Here is a 27807-nt window from a genome sequence, read left to right as displayed (position 1 = left end):
ATCACAACCGTCTGTCTCTTTGAGATGTGAAGAGAGAGATCTATCCATCCGTCTCTGTTTAATCTGCCGCTTCTGGGTGGGGTACTGTGGGTGAGAGGGACAGGGAGACAGAGAGGTAGAGGGGGATGGTGTTAGTGACAGAGGGAGATATATCTATCCATCTAATCTGTCTGTTTAATCTATCTGTCACTTCTGGGTGGGGTCAGTGTGGGTGAGAGGGGCAGGGAGACAGAGAGGTCGAGGGGGATGATGGGAGATCTATCTATCCATCTAATCTGTCTGTTTTGGCCGGGCTCGTGGGTGTGCTGTCTTTTTGTCAGGAAACCGATGGAAGCCTACCAGCTCACCACAGAGCTCACCACAGAGCTCACCACAGAGCTCACCACAGAGCTCACCAACACACACACTCTGGAGGAGGAAACAACAGACCCTGACAGGTGGGTTACACACACACACTCACACACTCACACACACACACACACACACACACACACACACACTGTGATGGAAGAGAAAATACACACCTTAACTGTTGAGCTACAAATGCATGGGTGCGACAGGAGACTGGTGGCACCTTAATTAGGGAGGCCGGGCTCGTGGTGATGGCTGGAGTGGAATGGTATCAAATACATCAAACACATAGTTTCCGTGGTTTCCATGTGTTTGATGCCATTCCATCCACTCCGTTCCAGCCATTATTATGAGCCAACCTCGCCCCCGCAGCCTCCACTGATGCGCACACACATTCACGCACAAGTACACATATACACAAACACAGACGCTCCAAACAAGTTTTAAAAAATCCCCTCCTTCCCTGTGGGTCAGCTGTATCTCTGGCTACCCATCTGTCCGTGACGGCGTGGCGGGTAATCACTGGCTGTGATTGTGTGGGCAGGGGGCCGTTAGGGCCGGCTGATGCCTGACAGAGTGCACTCTGCCTGGGCAGGGAGGTGCAGGGGAGGGGAGGTAGACCTTGAGCTCACCAGTTAGGGGAGAGGGCTGGCTGTCTGGAGGGGAGGTAGACCATCAGTTAGAGGAGAGGGCTGGCCGTCTGGAGGGGAGGTAGACCATCAGTTAGGGGAGAGGGCTGGCTGGCTGGAGGGGAGGTAGACCATCAGCTAGGGGAGAGGGCTGGCTGTCTGGAGGGGAGGTAGACCATCAGTTAGGGGAGAGGGCTGGCTGTCTGGAGGGGAGGTAGACCATCAGTTAGGGGAGAGGGCTGGCTGTCTGGAGGGGAGGTAGACCATCAGTTAGGGGAGAGGGCTGGCTGTCTGGAGGGGAGGTAGACCATCAGTTAGGGGAGAGGGCTGGCTGTCTGGAGGGGAGGTAGACCATCAGTTAGGGGAGAGGGCTGGCTGTCTGGAGGGGAGGTAGACCATAGCTAGGGGAGAGGGCTGGCTGTCTGGAGGGGAGGTAGACCATCAGTTAGGGGAGAGGGCTGGCTGTCTGGAGGGGAGGTAGACCATCAGTTAGGGGAGAGGGCTGGTTGTCTGGAGGGGAGGTAGACCATCAGATAGGGGAGAGTGCTGGCTGTCTGGAGGGGAGGTAGACCATCAGTTAGAGGAGAGGGCTGGCTGTCTGGAGGGGAGGTAGACCATCAGTTAGAGGAGAGGGCTGGCTGTCTGGAGGGGAGGTAGACCATCAGTTAGAGGAGAGGGCTGGCTGTCTGGAGGGGAGGTAGACCATCAGTTAGGGGAGAGAGCTGGCTGTCTGGAGGGGAGGTAGACCATCAGTTAGGGGAGAGTGGTGGTTGTCTGGTCACCTAACAGTAGTGAGGGTAGGGTTATCTTCTCTGGGGCTTTGCTCAGTCAGACTCTATATCCCCCTTAGTCCTCCCAATTTCCAACTACCTCCTTCAGTTCATCCACTGTTTTTAAAATTTTATTTTTAATTGAACCTTTATTCAACTAGGCAGTTAATGGCAAATTATTTCTTACAATGATGGTCTAACGGGGAACAGTGGGTTAACTACCTTGTTCAGGGGCAGAACGACAGATTTTTACCTTGTCAGCTCTGGGAGTCAATCCAGCAACCTTTGGGTTACTGGCCCAATGCGCTGGCAACCTAGCGGTTACTGGCCCAATCTACTAGGCTACCTGCCACCCCAAATAGTAGTTCCCTGACTGGGAATCGAACCCGGGCTGCAGCGGTGAGAGCGCTGAATCCTGCCACTAAACCGATTGTCCTCCTTCTTTCCAACTACCTTCTTCAATCCACCCTTCAGTCCACTCTCTTCTCAATCCAGCCACCCTTAGTCCACTCTCTTCTCAATCCCCCCACCCTTAGTACACTCTCTTCTCAATCCAGCCACCCTTAGTCCACTCTCTTCTCAATCCCCCCACCCTTAGTACACTCTCTTCTCAATCCACTCACCCTTAGTACACTTTCTTCTCAATCCACTCACCCTTTGTCTACTCTCTTCTCAATCCACTCACCCTTAGTACACTCTCTTCTCAATCCCCCCACCCTTAGTCCACTCTCTTCTCAATCCAGCCACCCTTAGTCCACTCTCTTCTCAATCCAGCCACCCTTAGTACACTCTCTTCTCAATCCACTCACCCTTAGTACACTCTCTTCTCAATCCCCCCACCCTTAGTCCATTCTCTTCTCAATCCCCCCACCCTTAGTACACTCTCTTCTCAATCCAGCCACCCTTAGTCCACTCTCTTCTCAATCCCCCCACCCTTAGTACACTCTCTTCTCAATCCACTCACCCTTAGTACACTCTCTTCTCAATCCACTCACCCCTAGTACACTCTCTTCTCAATCCACTCACCCTTAGTACACTCTCTTCTCAATCCCCCCACCCTTAGTCCACTCTCTTCTCAATCCAGCCACCCTTAGTCCACTCTCTTCTCAATCCAGCCACCCTTAGTCCACTCTCTTCTCAATCCCCCCACCCTTAGTCCACTCTCTTCTCAATCCCCCCACCCTTAGTACACTCTCTTCTCAATCCCCCCACCCTTAGTACACTCTCTTCTCAATCCACCCACCCTTAGTACACTCTCTTCTCAATCCACTCACCCTTTGTCTACTCTCTTCTCAATCCACTCACCCTTAGTCCACTCTCTTCTAAATCCACCCACCCTTAGTCCACTCTCTTCTTAATATCTTCCCATCTAAACATCTTTCAATCTCACATTCCCAGTTAGTCAATTTCCTCTAAAATGACAGGTCATTAATCAAACTCAAACCTCCTGAAGCTTCTGCTCCTTTCTTAAACCATGTTCCCTCTCTACTCAGGCTTCGGAGCCCGTTCTATTCCTTCTAGTTGTATGATCCCACCCACGCCCCAATGTCATAATACCCTAATTGACAGAATTGTCAATTTAAAGACATTTAGCCATTACTACATTTAGCTAACATTAGATAGTTAATCCAGAGATCCTTCCAGAGATTCTTCTCACAAGTCTCGTCCAGATCACAATGGTACAGTATTTGTAGTTTTTTATAAAAGCCACATTAGCAGCTAATTAACATGAACACTTTTTTTGCGGGTAAGTGCAGGCAAATATATTGATAAAAGTCACGAAACACTGGCCTTATTTGAAGTGTTTCTAAAATCCACTATGGGTGAAATGAACGGGGGAAAAACGATTGGAAACATTTCCCTTTTTGACCGCTAGGTTTTATGGGTAATATGACTCATACTGTGGTACTCCGTAACTTGTCAATACCACTGACGTTGAAGCACTGTTTGTGTAAGAAAAGGTATGAAAGTTATTCAGTTATTCAAACTCTTGAGATTTTTGCTCAGAATTTTCACAACTGTCTGGGAGTTGCAGGTTCAATCTTCAACTTCTCTGTATCTGACCGTTCGTCCCCTCGACCAGTCTTTTAGGAATGTCAGGTTTCACAGAAAGCTTATTTATCCAGGACGTTTTCTGTCTTCCCTTGTCTTTCACTCTAAAATGAGTGCTGTTTGAAGTCATGAATAAGGAATGTGATGTTGGGCATCATGTTGGTACCCATTGGTTATCTCAAAAACTCATTTTCCTGAACTGCCAGACTCACATTGGCAATGGGCATACTGCTGTTGTCACACCTATAGTAGAGAATGAAGAAAGAAAAACATGACGATGGACAGCTTGCTGTAGTTGCTGCCTTTATTGGTATGGGAAACATATGTTAACATTGCCAAAGCAAGTGAAATAGATAATAAACAAAAGTGAAATAAACAATAAAAAGTGAACAGTAAACATTACACTCACACAAGCTCCAAAAGAATAAAGACATTACACATGTCATTATGTATATATACAGTGCTTGTAACTGTCACGTTCTGACCTTAGTTCCTTTGTTTTGTCTTTTGTTTTAGTCTGGTCAGGGTGTGAGTTGGGTGGGTTGTCTATGTTAGTTTTTCTATGATTTTCTATTTCTGTGTTTGGCCTGGTATGGTTCAGAGGCAGCTGTCAATTGTTGTCCCTGATTGAGAACCATATTTAGGGAGCCTGTTATCTATTGTGTTTTGTGAGTGGTTGTTTTCTGTCTTTGTGTGTCTGCACCAGACAGAACTGTTCCGGTTGTTTCTTTGTTGTTTTGTTATTCAGTGTTCAGTTTACATTAAAAAAGATGAACACGTACCACGCTGTGCATTGGTCCTCACCTTCTTCCACCAATGACATCCGTTACAGTAATGATGTGCTCATAGTTAAAGTACAAAAGGGAAAATAAAGAATCATGAATATGGTTGTCTTTAATATAGTGTTTGCTCTTCACTGGTTGCCCTTTTCTTGTGGCAACAGGTCACAAATCTTGCTGCTGTGATGGCACACTGTGGTATTTCAACCAACATATATATATGTTTCTCTCTCTTTATCACTGGTTGCCCTTTTCTTGTGGCAACAGGTCACAAATCTTGCTGCTGTGATGGCACACTGTGGTATTTCACCCAACATATATACAGTGCCTTGCGAAAGTATTCGGCCCCCTTGAACTTTGCGACCTTTTGCCACATTTCAGGCTTCAAACATAAAGATATAAAACTGTATTTTTTTGTGAAGAATCAACAACAAGTGGGACACAATCATGAAGTGGAACGACATTTATTGGATATTTCAAACTTTTTTAACAAATCAAAAACTAAAAAATTGGGCGTGCAAAATTATTCAGCCCCCTTAAGTTAATACTTTGTAGCGCCACCTTTTGCTGCGATTACAGCTGTAAGTCGCTTGGGGTATGTCTCTATCAGTTTTGCACATCGAGAGACTGAAATTTTTTCCCATTCCTCCTTGCAAAACAGCTCGAGCTCAGTGAGGTTGGATGGAGAGCATTTGTGAACAGCAGTTTTCAGTTCTTTCCACAGATTCTCGATTGGATTCAGGTCTGGACTTTGAGTTGGCCATTTTAACACCTGGATATGTTTATTTTTGAACCATTCCATTGTAGATTATGCTTTATGTTTTGGATCATTGTCTTGTTGGAAGACAAATCTCCGTCCCAGTCTCAGGTCTTTTGCAGACTCCATCAGGTTTTTTTCCAGAATGGTCCTGTATTTGGCTCCATCCATCTTCCCATCAATTTTAACCATCTTCCCTGTCCCTGCTGAAGAAAAGCAGGCCCAAACCATGATGCTGCCACCACCATGTTTGACAGTGGGGATGGTGTGTTCAGGGTGATGAGCTGTGTTGCTTTTACGCCAAACATAACGTTTTGCATTGTTGCCAAAAAGTTCAATTTTGGTTTCATCTGACCAGAGCACCTTCTTCCACATGTTTGGTGTGTCTCCCAGGTGGCTTGTGGCAAACTTTAAACAACACTTTTTATGGATATCTTTAAGAAATGTCTTTCTTCTTGCCACTCTTCCATAAAGGCCAGATTTGTGCAATATACGACTGATTGTTGTCCTATGGACAGAGTCTCCCACCTCAGCTGTAGATCTCTGCAGTTCATCCAGAGTGATCATGGGCCTCTTGGCTGCATCTCTGATCAGTCTTCTCCTTGTATGAGCTGAAAGTTTAGAGGGACGGCCAGGTCTTGGTAGATTTGCAGTGGTCTGATACTCCTTCCATTTCAATATTATCGCTTGCACAGTGCTCCTTGGGCTGTTTAAAGCTTGGGAAATCTTTTTGTATCCAAATCCGGCTTTAAACTTCTTCACAACAGTATCTCGGACCTGCCTGGTGTGTTCCTTGTTCTTCATGAAGCTCTCTGCGCTTTTAACGGACCTCTGAGACTATCACAGTGCAGGTGCATTTATACGGAGACTTGATTACACACAGGTGGATTGTATTTATCATCATTAGTCATTTAGGTCAACATTGGATCATTCAGAGATCCTCACTGAACTTCTGGAGAGAGTTTGCTGCACTGAAAGTAAAGGGGCTGAATAATTTTGCACGCCCAATTTTTCAGTTTTTGATTTAAAAAAAACTTTGAAATATCCAATAAATGTCGTTCCACTTCATGATTGTGTCCCACTTGTTGTTGATTCTTCACAAAAAAATACAGTTTTATATCTTTATGTTTGAAGCCTGAAATGTGGCAAAAGGTCACAAAGTTCAAGGGGGCCGAATACTTTCGCAAGGCACTGTATATGTTTCTCTCTCTCTATCACAGGCAAGAGAAAGTCAATGTCATTGGTGGTCCTAAACTATCCCACTATGCACTGTCTCAGGGAGCCCAGTCACCTCGCCCTCCATTGGTTTTAAAGCAGGGACCACACAGATACCAAAATATCCATCACTGGGTCACAAAGACCCCAAGGACCCCTAGGGCGTCAACCAAGACATTAGTCAAGTCAACACAAACTGACTGCTCTTACAACCTCCATCAGCCTCAACCCCCAGGCCTTCCCCCTCTACACCCAACCCAGACCTCCATCAGTCAGCTCCATCAGCCTCAACCCCCAGGCCTTCCCCCTCTACACCCAACCCAGACCTCCATCAGTCAGCTCCATCAGCCTCAACCCCCAGGCCTTCCCCCTCTACACCCAACCCAGACCTCCATCAGTCAGCTCCATCAGCCTCAACCCCCAGGCCTTCCCCCTCTACACCCAACCCAGACCTCCATCAGTCAGCTCCATCAGCCTCAACCCCCAGGCCTTCCCCCTCTACACCCAACCCAGACCTCCATCAGTCACCCCTCAACCCCCAGGCCTTCCCCCTCTACATCTGACCCAGACCTCCATCAGTCAGCTCCAGACCCCTCAACCCCCAGGCTTTCTCCCTCTACACCCAACCCAGACCTCCATCAGTCAGCTCCATCACCCTCAACCCCCAGGCTTTCTCCCTCTACACCCAACCCAGACCTCCATCAGTCAGCTCCATCACCCTCAACCCCCAGGCTTTCTCCCTCTACACCCAACCCAGACCTCCATCAGTCAGCTCCATCACCCTCAACCTCCAGGCTTTCTCCCTCTACACCCAACCCAGACCTCCATCAGTCAGCTCCATCAGCCTCAACCCCCAGGCCTTCCCCCTCTACACCCAACCCAGACCTCCATCAGTCACCCCTCAACCCCCAGGCCTTCCCCCTCTACATCTGACCCAGACCTCCATCAGTCAGCTCCAGACCCCTCAACCCCCAGGCTTTCTCCCTCTACACCCAACCCAGACCTCCATCAGTCAGCTCCATCACCCTCAACCCCCAGGCTTTCTCCCTCTACACCCAACCCAGACCTCCATCAGTCAGCTCCATCACCCTCAACCCCCAGGCTTTCTCCCTCTACACCCAACCCAGACCTCCATCAGTCAGCTCCATCACCCTCAACCTCCAGGCTTTCTCCCTCTACACCCAACCCAGACCTCCATCAGTCAGCTCCATCAACCCTCAACCCCCAGGCTTTCTCCCTCTACACCCAACCCAGACCTCCATCAGTCAGCTCCATCACCCTCAACCCCAGGCTTTCTCCCTCTACACCCAACCCAGACCTCCATCAGTCAGCTCCATCACCCTCAACCCCCAGGCTTTCTCCATCTAGATATGTGTCGTCTCTACATCCTCTCACAGCCCGTCTTCCCTCTATATATGTGTCATCTACATAACAAGAGGAACCCTTATCCATCAGGCCCCATATCACCTATTCATACACAGACCCAGACTCATACACAGACACAGACCCAGTCAGTCATGTCACCCCACCCCTCTCCTTCTCCATCCCTTACGAGTGATCGATTTCAACTGCCTTTGACCCAGTCGCCACCACACTCCTCTGACTCACTGAAAAACTACAGCTCCCAGCAGACACCATGGCTCCTCTCAGCGTCAGCGGTCAGATTGTCACACAGTCCCGCCCTCTCTCCCAGGATAGCTGCAACAGGTACAGTATACGTGTGTATGTGTGTGTGTGTATGTTTTAGTGTCTGAGTGAGTAAAGCAGAATATTTGGAGACCTTGCTACACTGAACCAAAATATAAGCGCAACAATTGCAATGATTTTACTGAGTTACAGTTCATATAAGGAAATCAGTCAAATTAAAGAAATGTATCAGACCCTAATCTATGTATTACAAATTACTGGGAAATTAAATACGGATATGCATCAGTTGGTTACAGATACCTTAAAAAAAAGGTAGGGGCGTGTATCAGAAAACCAGTCAGTAACCTCATGCAGAGACACATCTCCTTCACATAGAATTGATCAGGCTGTTGATTTTGGCCTGTGGAATGTCCCATTCCTCTTCAATGGCTGTGAGAAGTTGTTGGATATTGGTGGGAACTACGACACGCTGTCGTACACTTTGATCCAGAGCATCCCAAACATGGTCAATATGTGGATATTCAGGTCATGAAAGAACTGGGACCTTTTCAGCTTCCAGGAGTTGTGTACAGATGGGGCATTGTATTATTATGCTGAAACATGAGGTGATGGTGGCGAATGAATGGCACAACAATGGGCCTCAGGATCTCGTATGTCTGCGCATTCACAGTATGTATGCGCATTCAAATTGCCATCGAAAAAAATGCAGTTGTGTTTGTTGTCTGTAGCTTATGCCTGCCCATACCATGCCCATACCATAACCCCACAGCCACCGTGGGGCACTCTGCTCACAACGTTGAACATCAGCAAACCCCATGCCCAAACAATGCCATACACTGTCTGCCATCTGCCCGGTACAGTTAAAACCGGGATATATTCACTTCTCCAGCGTGCCAGTGTCCATCGAAGGTGAGCATTAGCCCAGCAAAGTCAGTTACAACGCCAAACTGCAGTCAGGCAAGACCCTGATGAGGACGACGAGCCCGCAGATGAGCTTCCCTGAGACGATTTCTGACAGTTTGTGCAGAAATTGTGCAAACCCACAGTTTCATCAGCTGTTCAGTTGGCTGGTCTCAGATGATCCCAAAGGTGAAGAAGACAGATGTGGAGGTCCTAGGCTGGTGTGGGTACACGTGATCTGTGCTTGCGAGGCCTGTTGGACGTACTGCCAAATTCTCTAAAACGATATTGGAGGCGGCTTATGGTAGAGAAATGAACATTAAATTCTTTGGCAAGAGCTATGTTGGACATTCCTGAAGACATCAGAATTATCATGCTGTTTAATCAGCTCCTTGATATGCCACCCCTGTCAGGTGGATGGATTATCTTGGCAAAGGAGAAATGCTCACTAACAGGGATGTAATCAAATTTGTGCACAACATTTTTGAGAAATACACATTTGTGCGTATGGAACAATTCTGGGATCTTTTATTTCAGCTCATGAAACATGTGACCAGCACTTCACATGTTGTTTTTATATTTATGTTCAGTGTTTATCATTTAGTGTCCAATATTAGTGTAGAGACAGATTGTCTCTTCAATATGTTGTGTTTCTGTCTGAGGCAGTAATGGCTGTTGTTCTCCTGGGCTGTCAGAGACATTTTAGCTTCAGCCATAAAAAGTATTCTTTATTTTTTTATATCGATTACAGTTTTAAGTAAATAACTGACATAATGCTGTAGCAGACAGGGCGGTAATTACACCGTGAGCAATGGCCCCTGTACACCAATACTGGTCCCCTAGGACACACAGACACACACAGGGAGCTCGTTTGAAGTGTTATGGTATACGATACAGTATGTGCTGACTTGCAGAAGAGTGTGGAGAGTTGTGCTGTGCTGGAGTAATGCATTAAGCCTTGACGGGGCAGTAACAGAGAGAGTTAGTGAGGAGCTGCCCTGGCCACTCTCTTAGCTCGCTTACAAACACTACAGCTGCTTCTCCACATCAAAACACCGGTCCCCAGTTCACTGGAACATTTTTACATTCTTTCTTACGTTGCTCAGATATCTGCAGGGTCTGGTTTAATGGATGCTTTTATAACAGCCCCAGGACACTGCATAGGTACCTCAGGAGTTGATTGTCTGTAATGATTATGATAATTTCCCCCCCATACAGATTCTGATTGTTTATACTGGTATGTACGGTATGTTTATATAAACATTTCCCTGTGTAGATTTTGACATGGACACATCCAGTGACAGCCTGGGACTGACACCCCCGCGAGGAAGACTCCTCAAACAAGGAGATGAAGATGGAGTGGAGGGATAGGTTGGAGGACAGATGCTCTACATCTCTCCCCCCCACCCTTTTTCTCCCAGTGGGTTCTCCTATCTTCCTAATATCCCTGGACCCAGAACCAGAGACAGGAGAACTGGTCCCAGAACCATCCATGGTGAGTTAGATTCAGTAGAGGGAGAGACACATTATGAGACTAGTGGAGACATTCAGTCCAGAGAGATTGACACATTTGACATTTTACTAATTTAGCAGACTCTGTTATCCAGAGCGACTTACATTTAGTGCATTCATCTTATGATAGCTAGGTGGGACAACCACATATCACATGTCATAGTCAGTACACGTTTTCCTCAATAAAGTAGCTATCAGCAAGTCAGAGCTAGAAAGGGGGGGGGGGGGGGGAGTCAACAGAAAACATTAGTTCACAAATGGCTTTTTTTTCTGGGGGGGGGGGGTGTGCTGTGGGATTAGGATAGTCTTTAGAGAGGTGTGCAGGGATTCTTCTGTCATAGCTTCAGGGGGAAGCTGGTTCCACCATTGGGGTGGGAGGGCCAATAGACCACAGGTGGCAGAACGGAGTGCTCGGGTTGGGGTGTAGGGCTTGAGCATCGCCTGTAGGTAGGAAGGGGCAGTTTCTCTTGCTGTTCTGTAGCAAAGCACCATGGTCTTGTAGCCGATGTGAGCTTCGACTGGAAGCCAGTGGAGTGTGCGGAGGAGCGGGGTAGCATGGGAAGACTTGGGAAGGTTGAACACCAGGCGGGCTGCACCATTCTGGATAAGTTGCAGGAGTTTGATGGCACAAGATGGGAGCATAGCCAACAGCTAAGTTGCAGTAGTCCAGACGGGAGATAACAAGTGCCTGCATTAGGACCTGCGCGGCTTGCTGTGTGAGATAGTCGTACTCTCTGGATGTTGTAGAACATTAACCTGCAGGAGCGAGTCACTCCTTTGATGTTTGCAGAGAACGACAAGGTGTTGTCCAGGGTCACGCCAAGGTTCTTTACACTCTGGTAGGGAGAAACTGTGGAGTTGTCAATCGTGATGGAGATGTATTTTCCCCAGTAGGAAGAGCAGTTCCATCTTGTTGAGTTTGAGGTGGGCAGACATCCAAGCTAAGATATCTGCCAGGCACGTAGAGATATCTGCCAGGTACTCATGTCGCAGCCTGAGTGTCAGAAGGGGGGAAGGAGAAAAGTAGTTGAGTGTCATCCGCATAGCAATGATAGGAGAGACCATGTGAGGATATGACGGAGCCAAGTGACTTGGTATATAGAGAGAAGAGGAGTGGACCTAGAACTGATCCCTGGGGGACACCAGGAGTGAGAGTACGTGGTGCAGACACAGATCATCTCCACCCCACATTTAGGAGTGGCCTTCCAGGTAGGATGCAATCCAAAAGTGTGAATAGCCTGAGACTCCCAGCCCTGAGAGGGTGGAGAGGAGGATCGGATGGTTCACGGTGTCGAAGGCAGATCTAGGAGGATGAGAACAGAGGAAAGAGTCATCTTTGTCAGTGCGGAGAGTCTCTGTGACACAGAGAAGAGCAGACTTGGTTGAGTGACCCATCTAGAAGCTTTACTGGTTAGGGTCAAGTAGATAGTTCTGAGAGAGATAACAAAAGAGTCGAACAGAGACAGCATGCTCAAGTGTTTTGGAAAGAAAAGAAAGAAGGGATACAGTTTTGACGTCAGACGTTTTGAGTGTTGGTTTCTTGAGATGGGCCATTTTGAAGTCAGAGGGATGCAGCCAATGGTCAGGGATGAGTTGATGAGGGAAGTGCGGAATGGGAGAAGGGAGGACGGGTGAGGTCGAGCAGGCAGGTTGTCGGGTGGCCAGACCTCACTAGTCACACGAGGTCATCTGGAGAGAGAGGGGAGAAAGAGGTCAAGGCATGGGGGAGTTCTGTGTGAGTGGGACCAGTGGACTCAATAGGCTGTGTGAAGGAGGAGCAGATGTCATCCACCTTCTTTTCAAAGTGGTTGACAAAGTTTTCTGCAGAGAGGGAGGAGGGAGGGGTGGAGGATTAAGGAGGGAGGAGAAGGTGGAAATGAGTTTCCTAGGGTTAGAGGCAGAAGCTTAAAATTTAGAGTGATAGAAAGTGGCTTTAGCAGCGGATCCAGAGGAAGAGAAGGTAGAGAGGAGGGTGTGAAAGGATGATAGGTCTTCCGGAAGTTTAGTTTTCCTCAATTTTTGCTCAGCTGCCTGCAGCTCTATTCTGTAAATTCTCAATGAGTCACTCAGCCACGGAGCGGGAGTGGAGGGCCGAGCCGGCCGGGAGGAAAGGGGACAGTGCCAGTCATAGGATGCGGAAAGGGATGAGAGTAGGATTGAAGAGGCAGAATAAGGAAACAGGAGGGAGAATGGTTTAGTAGAAGGGAGAGATGATAGGATAGAAGATGAGAGAGTAGTGGAAGAGAGAGAAGATTGCGCTGGAGCATGACCGGCTGGGTCGGGGCTGAATGGTTAGGGTTGGAGGAAAGGGAGACAGAAAAGGAAACAAAGTAGTGATCAGAGACCTTGAAGCCCTGGATTGGGATTGTGTGAGTTCAAAAGAGGCAAGGAGGGGAAAGAGAAAGTTGAAAATAAATTAATAAAAGGCGGACATTGGGAAGTTGAAGTCGCCAAGTACAAAGAGCGGTGAGCCATTGTCAGGAAATGAGCTGATCAAGATGTCAAGCTCATTGAGGAACTCTCTAAGGGCACCTGGTGGGTGATAGATGACAACATTGTTAAGCTTGAGTGGACAAGTGACAGTGACAGCATGGAATTAAAATGATGAAATGGACAGGTGAGAAAATCTCCTCTTGGGAGAAAATAGACATGTGCCACCACCGTGACAACCAGATGCTCTTGGACTATGAGAGAAAACGTAGTCAGATGAGGAGAGAGCAGCTGGAGTAGCAGTGTTCTCTGGGGGGATCCATGTCTCCCTCAGGGCCAAAAAGTCAAGGGACTGAAGTGCAGCATAGGTTGAGATGAACTCGGCTTTCTTGACCGCAGATGGGCAGTTCCAAACGATACTAGAGACCCAGAATTACACATGGGTGGTGCACAAAATACACTAAATTAGAGGGGTTGCAGCCAAGGGGTGGGGACCATCTGTAAAGCCTACAGGGAGAGGTACCAACAGGTATGGAAAACACACACACAGTTGCCAACGCTACAAAAATAACAAAAATGAGACAATCTGAAAAAAGCTAGGTAAGATACTGAAGTGAGAGAAACCTTCCTCTCTTTCTTTCCTCAAACAACTCCGCAGAACCGTCTTTGTTTCGGCGACGGTACTAGTTTGGCCGACGAGACCACCACTGAAACGACTGTGCCTGAGAAACCAGTGGAGTCTGAGCTGCACTTCCTAACCTCCTGTCAAATGTATGACCATATTAGAGACACAGATTTCCCTAAGATTACACAGTTCCACAAAGAATTTCAAAACAAACCCAATTTTGATAAACTCCTATATCTATTGGGGTAAATACCACAGTGTGTCATCACAGCAGCAAGATTTGTGACCTGTTACCACAAGAAAAGGTCAACAAGTGAAGAACAAACACCATTGTAAATACAACCCACATATTTGTTTATTTATTTTCCCTTTTGTACTTTAACCACATGGTTACAACACTGTATATAGACATTGCAACGGCTTTCTTCCTGGGAAGGAGAGGCGGACCAAAATGCAACGTGGTTGAAGTTCATGTTTTTTAATAAGAAAACTAAACATGAACAGAATACAAAACAATAAACGTGAAAATCGAAACAGTCCTAACTGGTGTAGAAAACACAAAGACAGGAAACAACCACCCACAAAACCCCAACACAAAAACAGGCTACCTAAATATGGTTGCCAATCAGAGACCATGACTAACACCTGCCTCTGATTGAGAACCATATCAGGCCAAACATAGAAATAGACAAACTAGACACACAACATAGAATGCCCACCCAGCTCACGTCCTGACCAACACTAAAACAAGGAAAACGCACAAGAACTATGGTCAGAACGTGACAGACATAATGACATTTGTTATGTCTCTATTCTATTGGATCTTCTGTGAGTGTAACGTTTACTGTTCATTTGTATTGTTTATTTCACTTTTAAATGTTATCTACTTGACTTGCTTTGGCAACGTTAACATATGTTTCCCATGCCAATAAAGTCCCTTGAATTGAATTGAATTGACTGAGGTACTAATTGCTGATTGCCTGGGAGAGGTGAAACCACTCCCCCTCCAATACAGCCACTGATTACCAAAACAAGTAACACATTCCCCTGCCTCTTAATCCAGGTTGATGCCAACAACTATCTGCAAATGATGAGCAGTCAGCAGTTCACACACCAAGTAGGATTCTGGGAAGACAGGCAGCAGTTCACACACCAAGTCGGATTCTGGGAAGACAGGCAGCAGTTCACACACCAAGTAGGATTCTGGGAAGACAGGCAGCAGTTCACACACCAAGTAGGATTCTGGGAAGACAGTCAACAGCTCACACACCAAGTAGGATTCTGGGAAGACAGGCAGCAGTTCACACACCAAGTAGGATTCTGGGAAGACAGTCAGCAGTTCACACACCAAGTAGGATTCTGGGAAGACAGTCAGCAGTTCACACACCAAGTAGACTTCTGGGAAGACAGTCAGCAGTTCACACACCAAGTAGGATCTGGGAAGACAGGCAGCGCTTAAAGTAAATGTCGCTAGCTAAGAAAAATAATACTAGAAGGCAACAGATTAAGACAAAACAGACACTAGTGGACACATTCAGTCTATTGACATTGAGACCACATTATGACACTAGTGGACACATTCAGTCTAGAGACATTGAGACCACATTATGACACTAGTGGACACATTCTGTCTAGAGACATTGAGACCACATTATGACACTAGTGGACACATTCTGTCTAGAGACATTGAGACCACATTATGACACTAGTGGACACATTCAGTCTAGAGACATTGAGACCACATTATGACACTAGTGGACACATTCAGTCTAGAGACATTGAGACCACATTATGACACTAGTGGACACATTCAGTCTAGAGACATTGAGACCACCCTGTCTGGCTCCACCATGGACCTGCTGCCTAATATAACTACTGACCTGATCAATTAGATAACATTCATTAGAGAATAATTACAAAACCTCATTCAACCCTGGGCTGAGCCACAGCAACGCAACACCAAAGACTCGTGTTGGATCCTCATCCAGATCAGAAACGGAGGTGGGAAGAGAGAGAGAAAGAAAAGAGAGGGGGAGGGAGAGGATGAAAAGAGACAGGGAGGGAGAGGAAGAAGGAGAGAGGAAGGGTCAGGAAGAAGAGTGTGTGAACTGTCCTACAAGGATGTTATGTAGTGGTGTGATCTTTTCCATAGAGACAGAAGGATGAGAAAAGAGGCCGATAACAGTTGATTAAACACCTGCAATTACCTGTCTGATCAGAGATGGCTGTTATCTCTCTGTTCATTGTGCCTGAATCAGAGAGCCATGTTCGTCGACGTGCTAGACATTAATTACCTCCTATATAGTAGGCCTCGCTCTCGCTCTCCATACCTCTCACTATTTTTCTTCCTTTCTCACCCTTTCTCTCTCTCTCTCTCTTTCTCTCTCTCTCTCTCTCTCAATTCAATTACATTCACTTTGCTTCACTGGCATGACGTCACAACGTACATATTACTAAAGCTTACTTTGGAGATTTACAATATTAACATCATTATTAATAATAATCAATATTGCCAGTAACAACAATAATCAAGGGTCAAAATCATACATACAAAATCATAATCATACATTGAACAATAACAATACGGGGGTTAGGATGCGGCGCTCCCACCGCCGGGCCCGGGTTCGCTTCCTGGTCAGGGAACTGCTCTTGCGCTCCTGAGCGGCGCAGCGGTCTAAGGCACTGCATCTCAGTGCTAGAGGTGTCCCTACAGACCCTGGTTCGATTCCAGGCTGTATCACAACCGGCCGTGATTAGGAGTCCCATAGGGCGGCGCAAAATTGGATCAGCGTCGTCCGGGTTAGGGTTTGGTCGGGGTAGGCAGTCATTGTAACTGAGAATTTGTTCTTAACTGACTTGCCTAGTTAAATAAAGGTTAAATAAAACATATATATATATAAAATAGAGGACATGTGCAGGTTGATTAGTCTGTCAGACACTGTTCCTCATCTTCCCACTCTCTCTCTGTCTCTGGTGTGTGGTAATTTTTTGTTTATTTTTTATTTTACCTTTATTTAACCAGGTAGGCAAGTTGAGAACAAGTTCTCATTTACAATTGCGACCCGGCCAAGATAAAGCAAAGCAGTTCGACAGATACAACGACACAGAGTTACACATGGAGTAAAACAAACATACAGTCAATAATACAGTATAAACAAGTCTATATACAATGTGAGCAAATGAGGTGAGAAGGGAGGTAAAGGCAAAAAAGGCCATGGGTGGCAAGGTAAATACAATATAGCAAGTAAAACACTGGAATGGTAGTTTTGCAATGGAAGAATGTGCAAAGTATAAATAAAAATAATGGGGTGCAAAGGAGCAAAATAAATAAATAAATTAAATACAGTTGGGAAAGAGGTAGTTGTTTGGGCTAAATTATAGGTGGTCTATGTACAGGTGCAGTAATCTGTGAGCTGCTCTGACAGTTGGTGCTTAAAGCTAGTGAGGGAGATAAGTGTTTCCAGTTTCAGAGATTTTTGTAGTTCGTTCCAGTCAATTGGCAGCAGAGAACTGGAAAGAGAGGCGGCCAAAGAAAGAATTGGTTTTGGGGGTGACTAGAGAGATGTACCTGCTGGAGCGTGTGCTACAGGTGGGAGATGCTATGGTGACCAGCGAGCTGAGATAAGGGGGGACTTTACCTAGCAGGGTCTTGTAGATGACATGGAGCCAGTGGGTTTGGCGACGAGTATGAAGCGAGGGCCAGCCAACGAGAGCGTACAGGTCGCAATGGTGGGCAGTATATGGGGCTTTGGTGACAAAACGGATTGCACTGTGATAGACTGCATCCAATTTGTTGAGTAGGGTATTGGAGGCTATTTTGTAAATGACATCGCCAAAGTCGAGGATTGGTAGGATGGTCAGTTTTACAAGGGTATGTTTGGCAGCATGAGTGAAGGATGCTTTGTTGCGAAATAGGAAGCCAATTCTAGATTTAACTTTGGATTGGAGATGTTTGATATGGGTCTGGAAGGAGAGTTTACAGTCTAACCAGACACCTAAGTATTTGTAGTTGTCCACGTATTCTAAGTCAGAGCCGTCCAGAGTAGTGATGTTGAACAGGCGGGTAGGTGCAGGTAGCGATCGGTTGAAGAGCATGCATTTAGTTTTACTTGTATTTAAGAGCAATTGGAGGCCACGGAAGGAGAGTTGTATGGCATTGAAGCTTGCCTGGAGGGTTGTTAACACAGTGTCCAAAGAAGGGCCGGAAGTATACAGAATGGTGTCGTCTGCGTAGAGGTGGATCAGAGACTCACCAGCAGCAAGAGCGACCTCATTGATGTATACAGAGAAGAGAGTCGGTCCAAGAATTGAACCCTGTGGCACCCCCATAGAGACTGCCAGAGGTCCGGACAACAGACCCTCCGATTTGACACACTGAACTCTATCAGAGAAGTAGTTGGTGAACCAGGCGAGGCAATCATTTGAGAAACCAAGGCTGTTGAGTCTGCCGATGAGGATGTGGTGATTGACAGAGCGAAAGCCTTGGCCAGATCAATGAATACGGCTGCACAGTAATGTTTCTTATCGATGGCGGTTAAGATATCGTTTAGGACCTTGAGCTTGGCTGAGGTGCACCCATGACCAGCTCTGAAACCGGATTGCATAGCAGAGAAGGTATGGTGAGATTCGAAATGGTCGGTAATCTGTTTGTTGACTTGGCTTTCGAAGACCTTAGAAAGGCATGGTAGGACAGATATAGGTCTGTAGCAGTTTGGGTCAAGAGTGTCCCCCCCTTTGAAGAGGGGGATGACCGCAGCTGCTTTCCAATCTTTGGGAATCTCAGACGACACGAAAGAGTGGTTGAACAGGCTAGTAATAGGGGTGGCAACAATTTCGGCAGATAATTTTAGAAAGAAAGGGTCCAGATTGTCTAGCCCGGCTGATTTGTAGGGGTCCAGATTTTGCAGCTCTTTCAGAACATCAGCTGTAATGCTATGGCTAGCATGCTAATGAAGGAAATCCTCCTGATTCTCTCCTCTCCTGTAGTGGACTAGTTATCTCACAGTGCTCCTGTCAGGTGGACTCCTCAGGTCCAGGGTTAATTCATTATCAATTCATGGAAATAAAGAAAGTACAGCTCATATTCATTCACTAAGTCATGATGGTCAAATATATTGTATTTCCAGTGACTTACCTGGCTTAATAACGGTTAAATAGATATTCAATTTCAATTTAATTTCTTGAATTGGCTCTGTTGAGATAGAATTGACCCCAAACCTGGAAATAACCCTTTCATTTCATTATGTCTCTGCCAGGCCCTGTGTGTGATGGCCCAGAGAGAATAGACCTGTCTCTCCCAGGCCCTGTGTGATGGCCCAGAGAGAGTAGACCTGTCTCTCCCAGGCCCTGTGTGTGATGGCCCAGAGAGAGTAGACCTGTCTCTCCCAGGCCCTGTGTGATGGCCCAGAGAGAGTAGACCTGTCTCTCCCAGGCCCTGTGTGTGATGGCCCAGAGAGAGTAGACCTGTCTCTCCCAGGCCCTGTCTGTGATGGCCCAGAGAGAGTAGACCTGTCTCTGCCAGGCCCTGTGTGTGATGGCCGAGAGAGAGTAGTCCTGTCTCTCCCAGGCCCTGTGTGTTGTGGCCCAGAGAGAGTAGACCTGTCTCTCCCAGGCCCTGTGTGTTGTGGCCCAGAGGGAGTAGTTCTGTCTCTCCCAGGCCCTGTGTGATGTGGCCCAGAGGGAGTAGTCCTGTCTCTCCCAGGCCCTGTGTGATGGCCCAGAGAGAGTAGACCTGTCTCTCCCAGGCCCTGTGTGTTGTGGCCCAGAGAGAGTAGACCTGTCTCTCCCAGGCCCTGTGTTTGATGGCCCAGAGAGAGTAGTCCTGTCTCTCCCAGGCCCTGTGTGTTGTGGCCCAGAGGGAGTAGTCCTGTCTCTCCCAGGCCCTGTGTGATGGCCCAGAGAGAGTAGACCTGTCTCTCACAGGCCCTGTGTGTTGTGGCCCAGAGAGAGTAGACCTGTCTCTCACAGGCCCTGTGTGTTGTGGCCCAGAGAGAGTAGACCTGTCTCTCCCAGGCCCTGTGTGTTGTGGCCCAGAGGGAGTAGTCCTGTCTCTCCCAGGCCCTGTGTGATGGCCCAGAGAGAGTAGACCTGTCTCTCCCAGGCCCTGTGTGTTGTGGCCCAGAGAGAGTAGACCTGTCTCTACCAGGCCCTGTGTGTGATGGCCCAGAGAGAGTAGTCCTGTCTCTCCCAGGCCCTGTGTGTTGTGGCCCAGAGAGAGTAGACCTGTCTCTCCCAGGCCCTGTGTGTGGTGGCCCAGAGAGTGTAGTCCTGTCTCTCCCAGGCCCTGTGTGTGGTGGCCCAGAGAGAGTAGTCCTGTCTCTCCCAGGCCATGTGTGTTGTGGCCCAGAGAGAGTAGACCTGTCTCTCCCAGGCCCTGTGTGTTGTGGCCCATAGAGAGTAGTCCTGTCTCTCCCAGGCCCTGTATGTGATGGCCCAGAGAGAGTAGATCTGTCTCTCACAGGCCCTGTGTGATGGCCCAGAGAGAGTAAACCTGTCTCTCCCAGGCCCTGTGTGTTGTGGCCCAGAGAGAGTAGTCCTGTCTCTCACAGGCCCTGTGTGTGATGGCCCAGAGAGAGTAGACCTGTCTCTGCCAGGCCCTGTGTGTGATGGCCCAGAGAGAATAGACCTGTCTCTCCCAGGCCCTGTGTGTGATTGCCCAGAGAGAGTAGACCTGTCTCTCCCAGGCCCTGTGTGATGGCCCAGAGAGAGTAGACCTGTCTCTCCCAGGCCCTGTGTGTGGTTGCCCAGAGAGAGTAGACCTGTCTTTCCCAGGCCCTGTGTGTTGTGGCCCAGAGAGAGTAGACCTGTCTCTGCCAGGCCCTGTGTGTTGTGGCCCAGAGAGAGTAGACCTGTCTCTGCCAGGCCCTGTGTGTTGTGGCCCAGAGAGAGCAGTCCTGTCTCTCCCAGGCCCTGTATGTTGTGGCCCAGAGGGAGCAGTCCTGTCTCTCCCAGGCCCTGTGTGTGGTGGCCCAGAGAGAGCAGACCCAGGCAGGGATATTCTGTGTCCTGGAGGGCTTCCTCATCCTGGTGGACCCTGGTTCTCCACAGCCCAGCCCACGTCCCACACAATCTCACCCAGACTCACAGGACAGCCCATGTCCCACACAATCTCACCCAGACACACAGGACAGCCCACATCCCACACAATCTCACCCAGACACACAGGACAGCTCACGTCCCACACAATCTCACCCAGACACACAGCCCAGCCCACGTCCCTCACAATCTCACCCAGACACACAGCCCAGCCCACGTCCCACACAATCTCACCCAGACACACAGCCCAGCCCACGTCCCACACAATCTCACCCAGACACACAGCCCAGCCCACGTCCCACACAATCTCACCCAGACACACAGCCCAGCCCACGTCACACACAATCTCACCCAGACACACAGCCCAGCCCACGTCCCACACAATCTCACCCAGACACACAGCCCAGCCCACGTCACACACAATCTCACCCAGACACACAGCCCAGCCCACGTCCCACACAATCTCACCCAGACACACAGCCCAGCCCACGTCACACACAATCTCACCCAAACACACCGGACAGCGCACACACAGGTGTGTATATGTGTGTGTGTTTGTGTGTGTATGTGAGCGTATGTGGGTGTTAGACAATTTTTTCAGTCATGTTTTCTCATAATTACAGTAGAAAGCGTCAATGCTCTTTTGTTGTAAGAGATTATATTTGAAAGATTACCTCTGTGTCCAACTTTACCTGGAGGTATATTCTCATTTCCAACTGTTATTCACATCACAAAGAGTTTATAATGGGATTTAAAACAAATAAGTCGAATCCCACAGCTTATAAGAGAGGTGAAGATGATGTGGAACCCCAAAGGAGCTACAGTATGTTTACACCTTGGAAATGAGTCAGTGATACAACATAACTATAAAAGTGGAGAGTCTGGTGTTGTGTGTGTGTGTTTCTCTCTCTATGTGTGTGTGTGTGTGTGTGTGTTTCTCTCTCTCTCTCTGTGTGTGTGTGTGTGTTTCTCTCTCTATGTGTGTGTGTGTTTCTCTCTCTATGTGTGTGTGTGTGTTTCTCTCTCTATGTGTGTTGGTGTGTGTGTTTCTCTCTCTATGTGTGTGTGTGTGTTTCTCTCTCTATGTGTGTGTGTGTGTTTCTCTCTCTCTATGTGTGTGTGTGTGTGTGTTTCTCTCTCTCTCTCTGTGTGTGTGTGTTTCTCTCTATGTGTGTGTGTGTGTGTTTCTCTCTCTATGTGTGTGTGTGTGTGTGTGTGTGTGTGTGTTTCTCTCTCTCTATGTGTGTGTGTGTGTGTGTTTCTCTCTATGTGTGTGTGTGTGTGTGTGTGTGTGTGTGTGTGTGTGTGTGTGTGTGTGTGTGTGTGTGTGTGTGTGTGTGTGTGTTTCTCTCTATGTGTGTGTGTCTATGTGTGTGTGTGTGTGTTTCTCTCTCTCTATGAGTATGTGTGTGTTTGTTTCTCTCTATGTGTGTGTGTGTGTGTGTGTGTTTCTCTCTCTCTATGTGTGTGTGTGCGTGTGTGTGTTTCTGTCTCTCTGTGTGTGTGTGTTTCTCTCTCTCTATGTGTGTGTGTGTGTTTCTCTCTCTATGTGTGTGTGTGTTTCTCTCTCTCTATATGTGTGTGTGTGTGTGTTTCTCTCTCTCTATGTGTGTGTGTGTTTCTCTCTCTCTCTATGTGTGTGTGTGTGTTTCTCTCTCTCTATGTGTGTGTGTGTTTCTCTCTCTCTCTCTGTGTGTGTGTTTCTCTGTGTGTGTGTGTGTGTGTGTGTGTGTTTCTCTCTCTCTATGTGTGTGTGTGTTTCTCTCTCTGTGTGTGTGTTTCTCTGTGTGTGTGTGTTTCTCTCTCTCTATGTGTGTGTGTGTTTCTCTCTCCCTATGTGTGTGTGTGTGTGTGTGTGTGTGTGTCTCAATTCAATTCATTTCAATTTAAGGTCTTTATTGGCATGGGAAACATATGTTAACATTGCCAGGCAGGTGAAATAGATAATAAACAAAAGTGAAATAAACAAAAAAAGTGAACAGTAAACATTACAAGTTCTAAAAGAATAAAGACATTTCAAATGTCATATTATGTCTTTGTAAAGTGTGACGATGTGCAAATAGTTAAAGTACACAAGGGAAAATAAATCAACGTAAATATGGGTTGTATTTACAATGTTTTTCGTTCTTCACTGGTTGCCCTTTTCTTGTCTCACACCTTGCTGCTGTGATGTCACACAGTGGTATTTCACACAGTAGATATGGGAGTTTATCAAAATTGGATTTGTTTTCAAATTCTTTGTGGATCTGTGTAATCTGAGGGAAATATGTGTCTCTAATATGGTCATACATTGGGCAGGAGGTTAGGAAGTCCAGTTCAGTTTCCACTTAATTTCGTGGGCAGTGTGCACATAGCCTGTCTTCTCTTGAGAGCCAGGTTATGCTCACTGAGTCTGTACATAGTCAAAGCTTTCCTTAAGTTTGGGTCTCTCTCTCTCTCTCTTTCTCTCTCTCTCTCTCTCTCTCTCTCTCTCTCTCTCTCTCTCTCTCTGTGTGTTTAGGGATAATTCATACATCCTTGCTGTCAGAGTAAAGAGCCACACATAACTTAAAGTTTGGGCCTCGCTCTCTCCTTTCTCTCTCTCTTTCTCCTTCTCTCTCTCTCTCTCTGTCTCTCTCTCTCTCTCTCTGTCTCTCTCTCTCTCTCTCTGTCTCTCTCTCCTCTCTCTCTCTCTCTCTCTCACTTTCTCCTCTCTCTCTCCCCTCTCTCTCTCTCTGTCTCTCTCTCCTCTCTCTCTCTCTCTTTCTCCTCTCTCTCTCCTCTCTCTCTCTCTCTCTGTCTCTCTCTGTCTCTCTCTCTCTCTCTGTCTCTCTCTCTCTCTCCTCTCTCTCTCTCTTTCTCCTTCTCTCTCTCTCTCTGTCTCTCTCTCTCTCTCTCTCTCTCTCTCTGTCTCTCTCTCTCTCTCTCAATTCAATTCAATTCAATTCAATCCAATTCAATTCAATTCAAGGGCTTTATTGGCATGGGAAGTGAGGTAGACAACATACAAAGTGAATATATAAAGTGAAAAACAACAAAAATTAACAGTAAACATTACACATACAGAGGTTTCAAAACAGTAAAGACATTACAAATGTCATATTATATATATATACAGTGTTTTAACAATGTACAAATGGTTAAAGGACACAAGATAAAATAAAAAAGCATAAATATGGGTTGTATTTACAATGGTGTGTGTTCTTCACTGGTTGCCCTTTTCTCGTGGCAACAGGTCACAAATCTTGCTGCTGTGATGGCACACTATGGAATTTCACCCAGTAGATATGGGAGTTTTTCAAATTTGGATTTGTTTTCAAATTCTTTGTGGATCTGTGTAATCTGAGGGAAATATGTCTCTCTAATATGGTCATACATTGGGCAGGAGGTTAGGAAGTGCAGCTCAGTTTCCACCTCATTTTGTGGGCAGTGAGCACATAGCCTGTCTTCTCTTGAGAGCCATGTCTGCCTACAGCGGCCTTTCTCAATAGCAAGGCTATGCTCACTGAGTCTGTACATAGTCAAAGCTTTCCTTAATTTTGGGTCAGTCACAGTGGTCAGGTATTCTGCCGCTGTGTACTCTCTGTTTAGGGCCAAATAGCATTCTAGTTTGCTCTGTTTTTTTGTTAATTATTTTCCTCTCTCTCTCTCTCTCTCTCTGTCTCTCTCTCCTCTCTCTCTCTCTCTCTCTTTCTCCTCTCTCTCTCCCCCCCTCTCTCTCTGTCTCTCTCTCCTCTCTCTCTCTTTCTCCTCTCTCTCTCCTCTCTCTCTCTCTCTCTCTCTCTCTCTCTCTCTCTCTCTCTCTCTCTCTCTGTCTCTCTCTCTCTCTCTCTCCCCTCTCTCTGTCTCTCTCTCTCTCCTCTCTCTCTCTCCTCTCTCTCTCTCCTCTCTCTCTCTGTGTGTGTGAGTGTTTGGGGATAATTCATACAGCCTTGCTGTCAGAGAAAAGGGCCACACATAACCTCTCTCCTATCTGAGTTCAACTAATGCTTTGTACCATACTTACACAAACAGTTCTCTGTATTCTTCAGGCTCATACGTGTCATTTTCCCATTACTCAAAACAAAGGGAAACGCTTGGATGACATTCATTTCAGTCATTCACAGTAACAGACACTACAGAAACAAACTAAGTTATATGCACACAATGTAGGGGGGTAGCACCAGGAATATAATGTGTTTCTGATAGACAGGCAACTTCCATGAGTGTATAGCCCGCTCAATAACAGTACCAAAGAGGTTGCAGGAGACAACCTATTGAGACACTGTTGTGCCACAAAAACTCTAGAGTGCTCAGTCAATGTCATCCGTCCATTATGACACTCCAATCCAATTAGCTGTTGTAATACAAGCCATTATGGCCACAGGATATATACACACTAAATGGCTACTATGCATAATGGCTGCTGAGACACTGTACTTTAGGTCCCTGCCTCGTTGTGTTGCTGAATAAGGAGAGGATTTAAAGATCAAATGATCTTGGGATTCCATCAAGACAACATCATACTGTTGTACAATTGTCTGTTTTTCTCAAGAGTTTTCCCGAACGTATTAGTTCACTAACAAGATGCGTTGGATTTCATTGATGTTGGCAGATTATATAACTCTCTTTTGAACAAAAATCTATAATCCAACGTTTTCACATAGAACAGGATGTCTCAGACTCAGACATCCATTCCGCTTTCAAGGTGCGGGACTCTAACCCGGAAGCTTACAAGAAATCCTGCTATGCCCTGGACGAACCGTCAAACAGGCAAAGTGTCAATACAGGGCTAAGATGGAATCATACTACACCGGCTACGGCGCTCGTCTTATGTGGCAGGGCCTGCAAACTATTACATACTACAAAGGGAAGCACAGCCACGAGCTGCCCAGTGACACGAGCCTACCAGATGAGATAAATCACTTCTATGCTCGCTTTGAGGCAAGCAACACTGAGGCATGCATGAGAGCATCAGCTGCTCCAGACGACTGTGTGATCACGCTCTCCGTAGCTGACGTGAGTAAGATCTTTAAACAGGTCAACATACACAAGGCTGCGGGGCCAGATGGATTACCAGGACGTGTGCTCCGGGCATGTGCTGACCAACTGGCAGGTGTCTTCACTGACATTTTCAACATGTCCCTGATTGAGTCTATAATACCAACATGTTTCAAGTACACCACCATAGTCCCTGTGCCCCAGAACACGAAGGCAACCTGCCTAAATGACTACAGACCCGTAGCACTCACGTCCGTAGCCATGAAGTGCTTTGAAAGGTTGGTAATGGCTCACATCAACACCATTATCCCAGAAACCCTAGACCAACTCCAATTTGCATACCACCCAAACAGATCCACAGAGGATGCAAACTGTATTGCACTCCACACTGCCCTTTCCCACCTGGACAAAAGGAACACTTACGTGAGAATGCTATTCATTGACTACAGCTCAGCATTCAACACCATAGTACCCTCAAAGCTCATTAATAAGCTAAGGATCCTGGGACTAAACACCTCCCTCTGCAACTGGATCCTGGACTTCCTAACGGGCCGCGCCCAGGTGTTGAGGGTAGGTAGCAACACATCTGCCAAGCTGATCCTCAACACTGGACCTCCCCAGGGGTGCATGCTCAGTCCTCTCCTGTACTCCCTGTTCACCCACGACTGCATGGCCAGGCACGACTCCAAAACCATCATTAAGTTTGCAGATGACACAATAGTGGTAGGCCTGATCACCGACAACGACGAGACAGCCTATAGGGAGGAGGTCAGAGACCTGGCCGGGTGGTGCCAGAATAACAACCTCTCCCTCAATGTAGCCAAGACTAAGGAGATGATTGTGGACAACAGGAAAAGGAGGACCGAGCACGCCCCCATTCTCATCGACGGGGCTGTAGTGGAGCAGGTTGAGAGCTTCAAGTTCCTTGGTGTCCACATCAACAACTAACTAGAATGGTCCAAACACACCAAGACAGTTGTGAAGAGGGCACAACAAAGCCAATTCCCCGTCAGGAAACTAAAAAGATTTGGCATGTGTCCTGAGATCCTCAAAAGGTACTACAGCTGCAACATCGAGGGCATCACTGCCTGGACATCACTGCCTGGCACGGCAATTGTTCAGCTTCTGACCGCAAGGCACTACAGAGGGTAGTGCGTACGGCCCAGTACATCACTGGGGCTAAGCTGCCTGCCATCCAGGACCTCTACACCAGGCGGTGTCAGAGGAAGGCCCTAAAAATTGTCAAAGACCCCAGCCACCCCAGTCATAGACTGTTCTCTCTACTACCGCATGGCAAGCGGTGCCGGAGTGCCAAGTCTTGGACAAAAAGGCTTCTCAACAGTTTTTACCCCCAAGCCAGTGCTCCTGCACATTGTCTAACCGGGCTATCTGCATTGTGTCCCACCACCCACCAACCCCTCTTTTTACGCTACTGCTACTCTTGTTCACCAAATATGCATAGTCATTTTAACCATATCTACATGTACATACTACCTCAATCAGCCTGACTAACCGGTGTCTGTATGTAGCCTCGCTACTGTATATAGCCTTGCTACTGTATATAGCCTCGCTACTGTATATAGCCTGTCTTTTTACTGTTGTTTTATTTCTTTACCTACCTATTGTTCACCTAATACCTTTTATGCACTACTGCTTAGAGCCTGTAAGTCTACTTGTTGTATTCAGCATTTCACGGTAAGGTCTACTACACCTGTTGTATTAAGCATTTCACTGTAAGGTCTACTACACCTGTTGTATTCAGCATTTCACTGTAAGGTCTACTACACCTGTTGTATTCAGCATTTCACTGTAAGGTCTACTACACCTGTTGTATTCAGCATTTCACTGTAAGGTCTACTACACCTGTTGTATTCAGCATTTCACTGTAAGGTCTACTACACCTGTTGTATTCAGCATTTCACTCTAAGGTCTACTACACCTGTTGTATTCAGCATTTCACTGTAAGGTCTACTACACCTGTTGTATTCAGCATTTCACTGTAAGGTCTACTACACCTGTTGTATTCAGCATTTCACTGTAAGGTCTACTACACCTGTTGTATTCAGCATTTCACTGTAAGGTCTACAGGTACCTGTTGTATTCAGCATTTCACTGTGAGGTCTACTAGACCTGTTGTATTCAGCAT

The 27807-nt window shown here is 47.0% G+C and overlaps 1 pseudogene; it reads left to right on the top strand.

The window, feature by feature from the left end:
- Positions 1-327: 327 nt before the first annotated feature.
- LOC149971311 (uncharacterized) overlaps positions 328-27807 on the top strand; it is a 42619-nt pseudogene continuing 15139 nt past the window's right edge.

The sequence above is a fragment of the Oncorhynchus mykiss genome, chromosome 27 (genome assembly GCF_057628025.1).
Source record: "Oncorhynchus mykiss isolate SJ-2025 chromosome 27, ASM5762802v1, whole genome shotgun sequence".
Taxonomy (NCBI): Eukaryota; Metazoa; Chordata; class Actinopteri; order Salmoniformes; family Salmonidae; genus Oncorhynchus; species Oncorhynchus mykiss.
Note: the sequence above shows the minus strand (reverse complement) of the source record. Positions and strands in the feature narration are given on the sequence as shown.